This window comes from Rattus norvegicus, chromosome 1 (genome assembly GCF_036323735.1).
Source record: "Rattus norvegicus strain BN/NHsdMcwi chromosome 1, GRCr8, whole genome shotgun sequence".
Lineage (NCBI taxonomy): Eukaryota > Metazoa > Chordata > Mammalia > Rodentia > Muridae > Rattus > Rattus norvegicus.
The window spans coordinates 90081897-90093432 of record NC_086019.1 but is presented as its reverse complement, the minus strand read 5'-3'; the positions used below and the strand labels follow the sequence as shown (position 1 = coordinate 90093432).

Below are 11536 nucleotides of genomic sequence, written 5' to 3'. Positions count from 1 at the left end.
TAGGCCTTTTAAAAATAGGGAGTGTGTTTTCCCAGCAGATGGCAGCACTGGGCTCAAGTTGCTGCGAAAGGGAAAAATTAGGATATGTGAACCCATGCTCTAATTTTGCTCACCTAATATACAAGTTCCACCTGCCTGTGATTGTCCTTAAAGCCTCAGCAGCCTGGCCCCTGGTAGACCCTGGTTTTAGTGAGAAAAGTTAGACCCAAAGTCTGCCCTTGGGGCTGCTGGCCCAAGGTTCAAGAGGTCTGTGCAATGATGAATCAGAAAGGATTCAAGAGAAGAGATGATCTTAACCTTAAGCAGAGGAATACAGGGTTGACGAGATGGCTCAGTGGTTAAGAGCACTACTTGCTCTTCATAGAGGACCCAGGTTCAATTCCCAGCTCCCACATGGGAGCTCACAACTGGAACTCCAGTCTCAGAGCCTCCAAGGTATAAACAGGGTAAACAGACATATGCAGACAAAATACCCATACGCGTCATTTTTAAATTTTTTAGAGTATAAACTTGCTAGGCAGAGAAGCATGACAGTAGCAGCAACCCAGGCTTCCATACCAAAAACCAAGCGTCAAGTGGGGAGTTGGGGAGGACCCTGGGTGACAGTTGAGCTACAAGGATCCTTGTGAGGATGAGAGCACTGAGGCGCACGCTGAGGCATTGGGGATGGACTGAGACCCAGGAGGTAAAGAAGAGGCTTGGGGACAAGTGAAGGGAAGGCCTGGGCTGGAGCAGAGGCCATGATCAGGCAAAGCATCCCAGAGCCAGCAGTGAGGTTGCATAAGACTCCTTTAAGGTAGGGACTGGATTTTATAACAGGTTCAGTATGCAAGCATGACTCTTAGGTCTAGCCATGAAGCACGTGGACAGTGAGGCAGCCTGGTCCCTGCAAGGAAGCTCAGGGCCTGTGGTGACACTGGGGTTCGGAGATGCTCAGAGGTGATCTGATAAGTCACTTTAAAGGAACATGCAGGAGACTGGGGAGAAGTGTGGGGACTCACTCTAGCTGGAACCAAAGAACTAGGATCATTCTAGAAAGAATAGTCAAGGTAGGATGGAAGGAGGCCCTGATAAGCCTGATGCTTATGGCCCACAATAAAGGAATGGGTCACAAGAGGCCAGTGCTGGAATGCTCTGAGGATCAGCTGGAGAGGAAGTGAAGCTGGAGAGGAAGTTTCCAGAAGGAGGGAGTGGTCCATGACAGATTGAAATGCTATCCTGGGGCCTCACCCATGAACGAGTATGTGATGTCACAGACCTCATCCAGAGTCATGGCAGGTTGGCATCCAAATGTGTTGGGCTGAAAGGGTGGTAAAAGGTAAGGGACTGAGCAGGTGGGCACCCCATGCCTGTGGAAATAAATGGACGAGACACGATTGACAGGATCTTGGTACAGTGGGGAGCAGAGAAGATGGAACACGTTTTAATTGTGTCAGGAAGGGGGAGACAGTTGGTTTCTTAAAGGAGAGGGTAACAGGGGACCCTCCTCCCTCAAGGGGGTTTACACAGGTAACTTCGGAATCAAAAGCTGACATAGACATACAGTGGCTCATACCTATAACAGGTAGAAGGCTCAAGTAGGACTTACATCAGTTTGAGGCCACACTAGGCTACAGAGTGAATAGTAAGGTCATTATGTAGTCCAGGCTGACCCCAAACTGTGGTCCAGAGTGAGACCCTGAAAAAAAAACAAAACCTAGAATTCCCAAAAGGATTTATATCCATGCACTAAATGCGCCTCCATTCTGCTCCTAGCTCAAGTATGGATGACCCCTAGGATGAAGTCCCTGAGTCTTGAACCCCTTTGTCCTCATGGCCCATCCACCACTCATCCTGCCTCTACCTCTTGTCTCAGCCTCTGCCGGGGTCCAGGCTCCACCCTATGCTACCTAGGCTCTGGAGAAAGCCACCTCCTGGTCTAATGACACCTCTGGCTCCAGTTCCTGTTCTGACCTAGCCCACTCAGAGCTGGGCTAACTAGCATCCCTGCCCTGGCACTAACACAGTCAATGGTTTTACACACACACGAGAGAGAGAGAGAGAGAGAGAGAGAGAGAGAGAGAGAGAGAGAGAGAGAGAGAGAGAGAGTTCAGTTCCTCGCCATACAGCCCCCCTGGTGGTTATGGGGACAGCTCGTATCTATTTGGGTGTGTCTAAGCATGATTAATTAATGCACCTCTCAGCCTCCCTGCCTTTGCACACACTGAAACCCTCTCACAACCTCTGCTGCCACCTAGTGCTCTTCTGAGAGCCAGCTTCAGTGGCACCTCTAGAAATTCGTTCCTACCATGCCAACCCCAAGAAAAGATTCCCGTGCCTCCCCAGCCCTTCACACCCTTGACCATCAATGCCTGCCATCCCCTCTGACCCGAGCTCTCTCGAGGGCAGAGCCCAGGTCTGACTCATCTTGATCACCACAGTCCCCAGCATCAGAAAGCCTACGAAATATTTGTTTAAATAATGAGTGGGTGAGTGAGTGTGTGAGCGCTGAGTGAGTGGATGACTATACGAGGGAACCGTGAGTGAATTCATGACAGCAGGAAGTGAACGGAGGGATGCGCAGGACAGACAAGGAAGGTAGAATCCATGGGTGCATTTTTGAGGTTGCACATCCCTGAACTTAGTTTCTCCAGTGACGCCCTGACTAAGCTCTCACCCCCTCCGCTGCAAGGCCGGCTCTTTCCCACCAGGCTGTACGCAGAATCCCAATACTGATCATTCTGGACTTACCTGGACCAACCAGGAGAGCTGGTTTCCTCGCCGAGTACCTTGGACCTTTAGCCGAACCGAACCGAACCCTAAGGGGCAGGTTCCTTGTCTATTGGCAGATTGACCGAAACTAACGGAGAATGACGTCTCTGGCAGCCTATCGCTGTCCTACATGGACTGCGACCCCGCCCATTCAGGAAAGCGCCTGTGAGTGGTGTCAGGTTCTTTGGAGAGAGCCAAGGCGGCTGAAGGCGTGGTTGGAATGTCCAAGAATAGAACTTTGGGCCTCTGGTACCCGAGGTGTTTCCAAGCATTCTACTTTCTTCCACTCCCACTTCTTTTTTTTCCAGTACTGAGGACAGAGTCTAGGGCTTTTCGTATGCTAAACAAGGTTTCTACTACAGGACACTGAACCTCAATCGTTTTCTAAATCTTTATTTTGAGACAGTTTCTAAGTTGCACAGACTGGCCTTGAACTCGCTGTCAACTCAGAGTTAGCTCTGATATGCCTTAGCCTCCAGAGTGCTTAGGATCGCAGGTCTGCGCTGTCCATTCCCAACAGCCCTTGGGTCTTGGGGAAAGAAGCCACACTCCTTCATCCCAAAAGATCGGGGCACTTAGGACGGGAGAGGAGAGAAATCAGCCTCAGGGTTTTTGTGTCTGAAAATTGGAAACCTAATTGTGCTCAGAGAATTAGAAATCTAAAAGATTGGGGTCCAGGAATTTGAACAGCAGGATCCTGTGAGTCACTCTGATTTACCTCCTTTGGATGACAGATCTGGGTTTCAGGATTTTATGGGGCGATTTGTGGGATTGACGCCATACTGTGCCCCCAGGCAAGTTTTCTGAGTCTGAGGTGGAGCCCGGACTATAAGGAAGATGGGAGGGGATCTCTTAGTCTGGATGTCATTTCCAGTTGTGTCCCTGCCAAGGAAGCCAGGGGCAGAGCTTCCTGCAAAAGGAGCCGGGATGGGGAGGAGACTTGAGAATAACATGGAGACAAGGAAAAAGAAAAACAAAGATACCAAAGAAGAGATTAAAAAGAATAAAACAATAATAACAGTCTCTTGCACTAAATATACTCTGGCCTGGGTTCTGTACTAAAGCATTTCACATAATTATTCCGTGTCTTCCTCATCGTTATAAGCGATTGGAGCATCATTAGTGCTGCTGTTATTATTGTTATTATCCCCATTTTACAAGTGAGAAAATTGAGGTCCAGTGCAGGACAATCAAGATAGAGATGTAAGTGGGAAGAAAAAGATACCGGTGTAAAGAGAACACAAAAAAGACAAGATTAATTAACAAGGCGGGGGCGGGGGGGGGAAGGGCAGGAAAAGATGGGAGTAAACAAGGGAGGGGTCTGGGAGCCGAGACTCTAGAAGGTGGTAAGCAGATGCTAGAGACCAGGACTCCCAGGGCTCAGAGGAGGCGGGGCCAAAGATGAAGACTAAGGGGTATTTCCTCTATGGTTTCAGCCTTATTCAAGCCTTCTTACTATGGGGTGTCGGGCCAAGTTGGGATCAAAAATAGTGATTAGGAAGGCGACTATGCCATTACAGTAGTAAGGGATGATAAGAAAATGATTCATGGGGGCGTCCCAGGCTGGGAGGGGCCTCTCCTCAGCCTCTATTGTTTAATCTGGGTAGATCGTGCCTCGAGGAGGACTGGGCGCAGGCCCTCCCTCTCCCTCACTTAGAACTGTGGCTGTAGTACATCCAGAACACAGGAGAGTACTCCTGGGGATGGTAAGAACTTTCTGGTGGATTTCACCCCAGACCTTGAACACGTGTTCATCTGCCCAAGAAGTTCTTCCCCACTCTGCCATTGCCCTCATGCTGCCATTATGCTTAAGCCCCTCCCACCTGCCCTTTCATGGCGTCTCTCCACAAACCACTGGACCAGCCAACTGCACGAAGCAAAAACAAGCTCCTTTTAGGAGCTCTCAGCTTCCCAGAGTCCTCCGGGACTGAAAAAAAAAAAAAAGGTGTTCTCAAGGCTCCAGCTTCAGACATACTCCTGGTGCCTTAGCCAGAGATGCAGGCGAGATCACGCCAAAACTTGAACAAGTTAGGTATGATCTTACTAAGTTGGCACCCACGGAGCGCCTACCACCCCCTGAGCACAAACAAAAACAGAATCACCCGCACTGACAGAAATCTCCTCCTAACGCAAGCGAAACACAGGCTAGCTGTGCAATTATGTGACCAGCCACTGATAAGCCTGCTGGAGGGAGCGTGAGCAAGACACTTGCTTTTGTTGTGTCTTGTACCCACAGCAATGAGCTGCACACAGAAAGCCGCACCATCATTACCATAAGTACAGTGTTTTTTGCGTGTTTCCCTATGCGGCTCCAAGCTTTTCGCCCCAAGCATCCTGTTTGAAGCTCTTGGCAATGCTATCTGAAACAATCATTCTTCGGATAAGGAAAACTGAAGCAAAGAGAAGGTTTGACAAGGAGTCCAAGTTTTCAAAGCCAGAGACAATGGTGGGGGAGGGGAGGCCAATATGACGTCCAAGACCCGCAGGGCAAAAGGAAAGAAGTATCACCCCCAAATTGTCCTCTGACCTCTGCAGATGTGCACGCAAACAAACAAGAAATTTTACAACGTAATAAAAAAATAAGCGATTAGGATTAAAACCCAGGTTCCTTTGCTCAAGAGTCTATTACCTAAGATTATCTCTCAGTAAATACAGATGTATCACAGCTGGACACATTGGTACTTCTCTGCGATCCCAGCACCGAGGCAAGAAGATTGAGCGTTCAAGATGGACTTGGACTGGGGTTGGGGATTTAGCTCAGTGGTAGAGCGCTTGCCTAGCAACCGCAAGGCCCTGGGTTCGGTCCCCAGCTCCGAAAAAAAGAAAAAGAAAAAGAAAAAAAAAAAGATGGACTTGGACTGTACAGCAGATTCCAGATCTCACTTAGGCTATCTGGTTCTGGCTGTTTGTTGTATAACTTTCCTGGGGAGAGGCAAGAAAAATACCTATTTACTACTCCCAATAGAGAGGGTGCACATGGACCAAAGAAAGATCCTATCAAGAACAACTTGGAAAATAATAGATAAATTTATTGGGGTTACTAACGAGTGCACGTGCATCTGACTCATAAGCAGCTGCACCACTGAAAGTCCACCTCCCTCCGGGTCTCCCTGTTCAGTGCATTAAGATTTCTAGGGTTGTGTATAGCCCAGACCGGAGGGACTGGTGGTTGGGATCTCAGGGGAGAGTCTTGGGACAATCTTGCGAAGGTTTTGTGTCTTTCTCTCTTCTGATGGGGAAGGGAACGTTGACAGCCCCTTTCCTCCTCAGGCCTAGCTATCTATGGTCCCTTCTGTGACATCAAGGCCAAGGTCACCACAGCTGCTATGTCACACAGTGGCAATGGGCACATCAGTAATCAAAGAAGGGTCTATGAGGTTACTCTTCCCATAAAGAGCCGAGCTGAGTGACCCTGGCGACCTGAGTTGACCTCAGCTGACCCTAGTTCCATCCTCGGAAACTGACTCTATAAAGTTGCCCTGTGGTTTCCACATTTAGTGTGTGTGTGTGTGTGTGTGTGTGTGTATGTGTGGTGTGTGTGTGGTGTGTATGTGTTTGTGTGGTGTGTGTGTGTGGTGTGTGTGTTTGTGTGGTATGTGTGTTTGTGTGGTGTGTGTGTGTTGGGTGTGTTTGTGTGTTTGTCTGGTATGGTGTGTGTGTGTGTGTGTTTGTGTGGTGTGGTGTGTTTGTCTGGAGTGGTGTGTGTGTGTGTTTGTGTGGTGTGTGTGTTTGTGTGGTGTGTGTTTGTGTGGTATGTGTGTTTGTGTGGTGTGTGTGTGTTGGGTGTGTTGTGTGTATATGTATGTGTGTGTGCTTGTATGTGTTTGTGTGTGTGGTATGTGTGTGTGTTTGTGTGTGATGTGTGTGTGGTGTGTGTGTGTGGTGTGTGTGTTTGTGTGTGGTGTGTGTTTGTGTGGTGTATGTGTGTGTTTGAGTGTGTGTGAGTGGTGTATGTGTGGGGTGTGTTTGTGTGTGGTGTGTGTGGTGTGTTTGTGTGTTTGTGGTGTGTGTGTTTGTCTGGTGTGGTGTGTGTGTGTGTTTGTGTGGTGTGTATGTTTGTGTGGTGTGTGTGTGTTTGTGTGGTGTGTGTGTGTGGTGTGTGTGTTTGTGTGGTGTGTGTGTGGTGTGTGTGTGGTGTGTGTGTTTGTGTGGTGTGTGTGTGGTGTGTATGTGTTTGTGTGGTGTGTGTGGTGTGTGTGTTTGTGTGGTGTGTGTGGTGTGTGTTTGTGTGGTGTGTGTGTGCATGTGTGTGTGTATGTATGTGTGTGTATGTGTGTGTGTGCTTGTATGTGTTTGTGCATGTGTGTGTGTATGTATGTGTGTGTGCTTGTATGTGTTTGTGTGTGTGTGTGGTGTGTGTTTGTGTGTGATGTGTGTGTGGTGTGTGTTTGTGTGTGTGTTTGTGTGGTGTGTGTGTTTGTGTGTGTGTGAGTGGTGTATGTGTGGGGTGTGTTTGTGTGTGGTGTGTGTGTTTGTGTGGTGTGTGTTTGTCTGGTGTGGTGTGTGTGTGTTTGTGTGGTGTGTGTGTTTGTGTGGTGTGTGTGTGTTTGTGTGTGGTGCATGTGTGTGTTTGTGTCTGTGTGAGTGGTGTCTGTGTGGTGTGTGTTTGTGTGGTGTGTTTGTGTGGTGTGTGTGTGTTTGTGTCTGTGTGAGTGGTGTCTGTGTGGTGTGTGTTTGTGTGGTGTGTTTGTGTGTTGTGTGTGCGTGTATCTGTGTTTGTGGTGTGTGTGTGATGTGTATCTGTGTTTGTGGTGTGTGTGTGTGTGGTGTGTGTGGTGTGTGTGGTGTGTGTGGTGTGTGTGTGGTATGTGTGTGTGGGTGTGTGTTTGTGTGGTGTGGTGTGTATATTTGTGTGGTGTGTATGTGTGGTGTGTATGTGTGTTTGTGGTGTGTGTGGTGTGTGTTTGTGTGTGGTGTGTGTGTGGTGTGTATGTGTTTGTGTGGTGTGGTGTGTGTGTGCGTGTGTGTGTATACACATGCACATGCCATAAAAAGCATGTGGATGTCAGAGAACAACTGATAGGAATTAACTTGCTTTTTACCATATGTATTCTGTGGATTCGGCTTGGCAGCAAGGGCATTAAACACTGAGCCCTTTCACTGGCCCAATAATAATAATTGTTAAAAGAGTTAAACATCTTACACTACAGGAGGGACACTTTGTCCTACAAACCTCAAGTAAATAAATAAATAAATAGAAAAGCAGAACCAGAGCTTCCAGGGACTAAGCCACTACCTAAAGACTATACATGGACTGACCCTGGACTCTGACCTCATAGGTAGCAGTTAATATCCTAGTAAGAGCACCAGTGGAAGGGGAAGCCCTGGGTCCTGCTAAGACTGAACCCCCAGTGAACTAGATTGTTGGGGGGAGGGCAGCAATGGGGGGAGGATGGGGAGGGGAACACCGATAAGAAAGGGGAGGGAGGAGGGGGATGTTTGCCCGGAAACCGGGAAAGGGAATAACACTCGAAATGTATATAAGAAATACTCAAGTTAATAAAAAAAAAAAAAGAATAAAGAAAGATTCAGTCTTGGAAAGACAAAAAAGAAAAAAAAGAAAAGAAAAAAAAGAAAAGCAGAGCGTGCTCGTGCAGGCACACAGTCAGGGGGCTGAGGCAGGGGGATCAGCTCAGGCTACATAATGGGTTCAAGAGATGCCTGGGAAGCCGAGTGGGTTTAAGGCATGTCTGGGACATAATGAAATCCTTTATAAAGGACTCTTGATTAATGTCACATACAGTCACACAATGTCACATACAGTCACATAACCACATAAAAGGATACAACACACCCAAACCAGGCAGCAAGTAACACACCCAGAGCTCCCCGAGTCCCTCCTGTTCTGCTGGGTTGGCCCTTAAGGAAGCTTCGGATAGAAAGGGGGTGCCCACTTGTCCTCTCAGCCCGACTGGTTCCACCAGAGCATGGATGGCATAACCTGTCTTGCTTATGAAACCCATGTTGGGCAATTGAGCTCAAATGTGGATGCCTGAATTCCGGACAGAGATGAGAAGTCCAGACTCTGGTGTGTGAGGGAGCAGGGGGCTGGGTGCCAGGCACATTCTCAGGTGAGGGGGAGGAACCCGGGACCTGGACACCCAGGTTCTGGGAATGCAGCACTAAACCCACTGGTTTTTGTTGTTGAAGGAGGAGCTCCAGTTATGTTGAGTAAAATACAAGAAGCCCAATGCAATCTGAGATTCCAATAAATAATTGGATTTTGTTTTGGTAGAAGTTCATTCCCATGTAAGGATACTGACCACATATTCATCATCTTCCCAAACTCCAGTTGGGCCAGGTGCAGTGGGGCACACACATGATCCCAGCCCTCATGCTGGGGCAGGAAGATTCCAAGTTCAAGGACAACCTAAGGCTTAATTTTAATGTGTGAGTATGTTTTGTGTGTATATGCAGGTGTATTTGAGGATCCAAACTTGGGATAATCCAACACCCTTTTCTGGCCTATGTGGGCACCAGGCACAGTCATGGTTCTCAGATATACATGTAGTCAAAAAAATCTGTATACAGAAAAAAATTTAAATCAAGCACCTACCGATTGGGTCATGAGCTCTGCAGACCTCATATCTTCCACTCTTGGATCTCTTTCCCCTCCCCCACTTCAAGCCACCTCACAACCTCCTAGCCTCAGTTTCCTCATCTATGCTAGTGGCCTTATCTAATCGGGAGGGCCCCCAGGCTAAGTCACAAAGCCTAAAGACAGCTCAGAGAGTCATCTGGGGAGCCTGAGTCACTTGTGGTCCATTTTCTGGAGTAGTATGAGGAAGGGGCCATGTCTTAGGAGGCAGGATATGGGCAGCGGAAAAGATAGGGAAAGAACCATGAGACAGAGACCTCAGGATGAGGATACCCAGACTCTGGGGGCTGGGAGGAGAGACCAAGAGATGAGGACGTAAACACACACTTGTCAAAATGGGCTTGCAAGGACGAGGAAAGGAAGCAAGGGGTGTGGCGGCTCACGCTTGCAATCCAAGAACTCGGGTGGCTGAGGCAGGAGGATCGCCCTAAGTTTGAGGCCAGCCTAGCTACATGAAGAGTAAAACCCAGCCGCAAAATAAAGAAACAATAACATGATGGGAGGAAAGAAGCTGGTTGAGGATGTCGCTCAGCTGGCTGAGTGCCTCCCTAACATAGGCAAGGCCTTGGGTTTAAGCCCCAGCACCAGATTCTGTAGTCCTGTTTGTGTGATGTCAGAACTCGGAGATGAAGGCAAGACATTCAAGTTCAACCCCAGCTACACAGTGAGTCAGAGGCCAGCCTTGGATATTCGAGAGCCTGTCTCAAAAACAAAACAAAAAAGGGGGTGGGAGGAATAAGGAGGGTCGGATGGAGGACAGAGGGAGGGAGGGAGGGAGAAAAGGCAGAACTAACTAATTTACAGCTGGGGATATAAAGACACAGAGATGGGTAGATGGGGGCTCAAAACTGAACTGGGCAATGCCACCCAAGTATGTAGGTGACACCCCACGAGACAGACAGGCACAAGCCAAGTGATGTTCGCTGCCATAGGTCTGAGGCCAAAGCCATCCAGCCATCTGGGTGGTGCCAGGAGACAGGTTCAGGCCCTTGTGTGTTGGGTATGTGGAGAAAGCTGTGGTCACAGGCTGTCAGGATCACAGGCTGGCGGATAATCCATTTGTTTTCCCCTCGTATCCACATGCTGTGGTACGGTGACACAACCTCTTCTAGAGGTGACACCCCGATTTTATGGTGCCTCCTATATTTGGGAGGTGACACCCATGGTAGGAACCCCACCCAACTCTAATGCCGCTTCCTTAATGAGTCACCTACAACCCTGTTAGGCCTGCTGAGGGGAAACTTTGATGAATCAAGTATCCAAGGCCCAGTTCCTTAATCCCTGAGGCCCGGTACATTGGGAATTTGGATCTAGCTCTCTAGGAACACACAGCCTAGACCAGGGTGACCAGGGCCTAGACCCTCATTTAGATTAAGAGGCACAGGCTCAGCCCTTCTCCCTCAAACTCATAGGTCCCAACCCCAGCCCTCCTCCCTCTTAGTTCAGGGAAACAGACTCTTCCCTCAAACCCAGGTTCTAGACTCTAGCCTCCTCCCTCAGACTCCAGTCTCAGCTTTCTCCCTTCAGACCCAGGAGTCTAGACCCCCCATGCCTCCTCCCTCAGATTCACATTCCAAATCACCCACCCAACCACCCACCCCTGTCTCTGCTCCCATAGCACTCAGGTGTTAACTGGGGCCAGACACACCCCCAGGTTTCTTGTCAGTCCCCAGCCCACTTTCTTTCCATTTTAATCAGAGATGAGGTACACTATTTACTTTGGTCCAAACATGAATCACTCCCTAAAACACACGACTGTCCGCCACTGACCCCATGTCTTGCGGCCTTGAACAGAACAGTGTCTCTCCTTCCCCCTCAATGTGACAAAAATCCCTCATTAAGATGAGAAGGGGGGCTGGGGACTTAGCTCAGTGGTAGAGCGCTTACCTAGGAAGCGCAAGGCCCTGGGTTCGGTCCCCAGCTCCGGAAAAAAAAGAACCAAAAAAAAAAAAAAAAAGATGAGAAGGAACGGGGTTGGGGATTTAGCTCAGTGGTAGAGCGCTTGCCTAGGAAGCACAAGGCCCTGGGTTCAGTCCCCAGCTCCAAAAAAAAGAACCAAAAAAAAAAAAAAAAAAAAAAAAAAAAGATGAGAAGGAACATCAAAGGAGGAACCCGCTCCCCACTCTGTACAACACACCAGGCTTCCACCCTTAACCTCTCATTCTCTCTACCTGCCTCCAGATCTTG

At 48.7% G+C, this 11536-nt stretch overlaps 1 long non-coding RNA gene across 3 annotated transcripts in view; it reads right to left on the bottom strand.

Moving 5' to 3' along the window:
- LOC120096895 (uncharacterized) overlaps positions 1-3960 on the bottom strand; it is a 37473-nt gene extending 33513 nt beyond the window's left edge. The window contains exon 1 of one of the 3 annotated variants that reach the window (XR_010059777.1): positions 2731-3960. This is a non-coding gene — a long non-coding RNA (uncharacterized LOC120096895). The remainder of the gene's footprint in view (positions 1-2730) is intronic. The other 2 variants (XR_010059776.1, XR_010059775.1) reach the window with 2 other exon arrangements.
- Positions 3961-11536: the final 7576 nt, after the last annotated feature.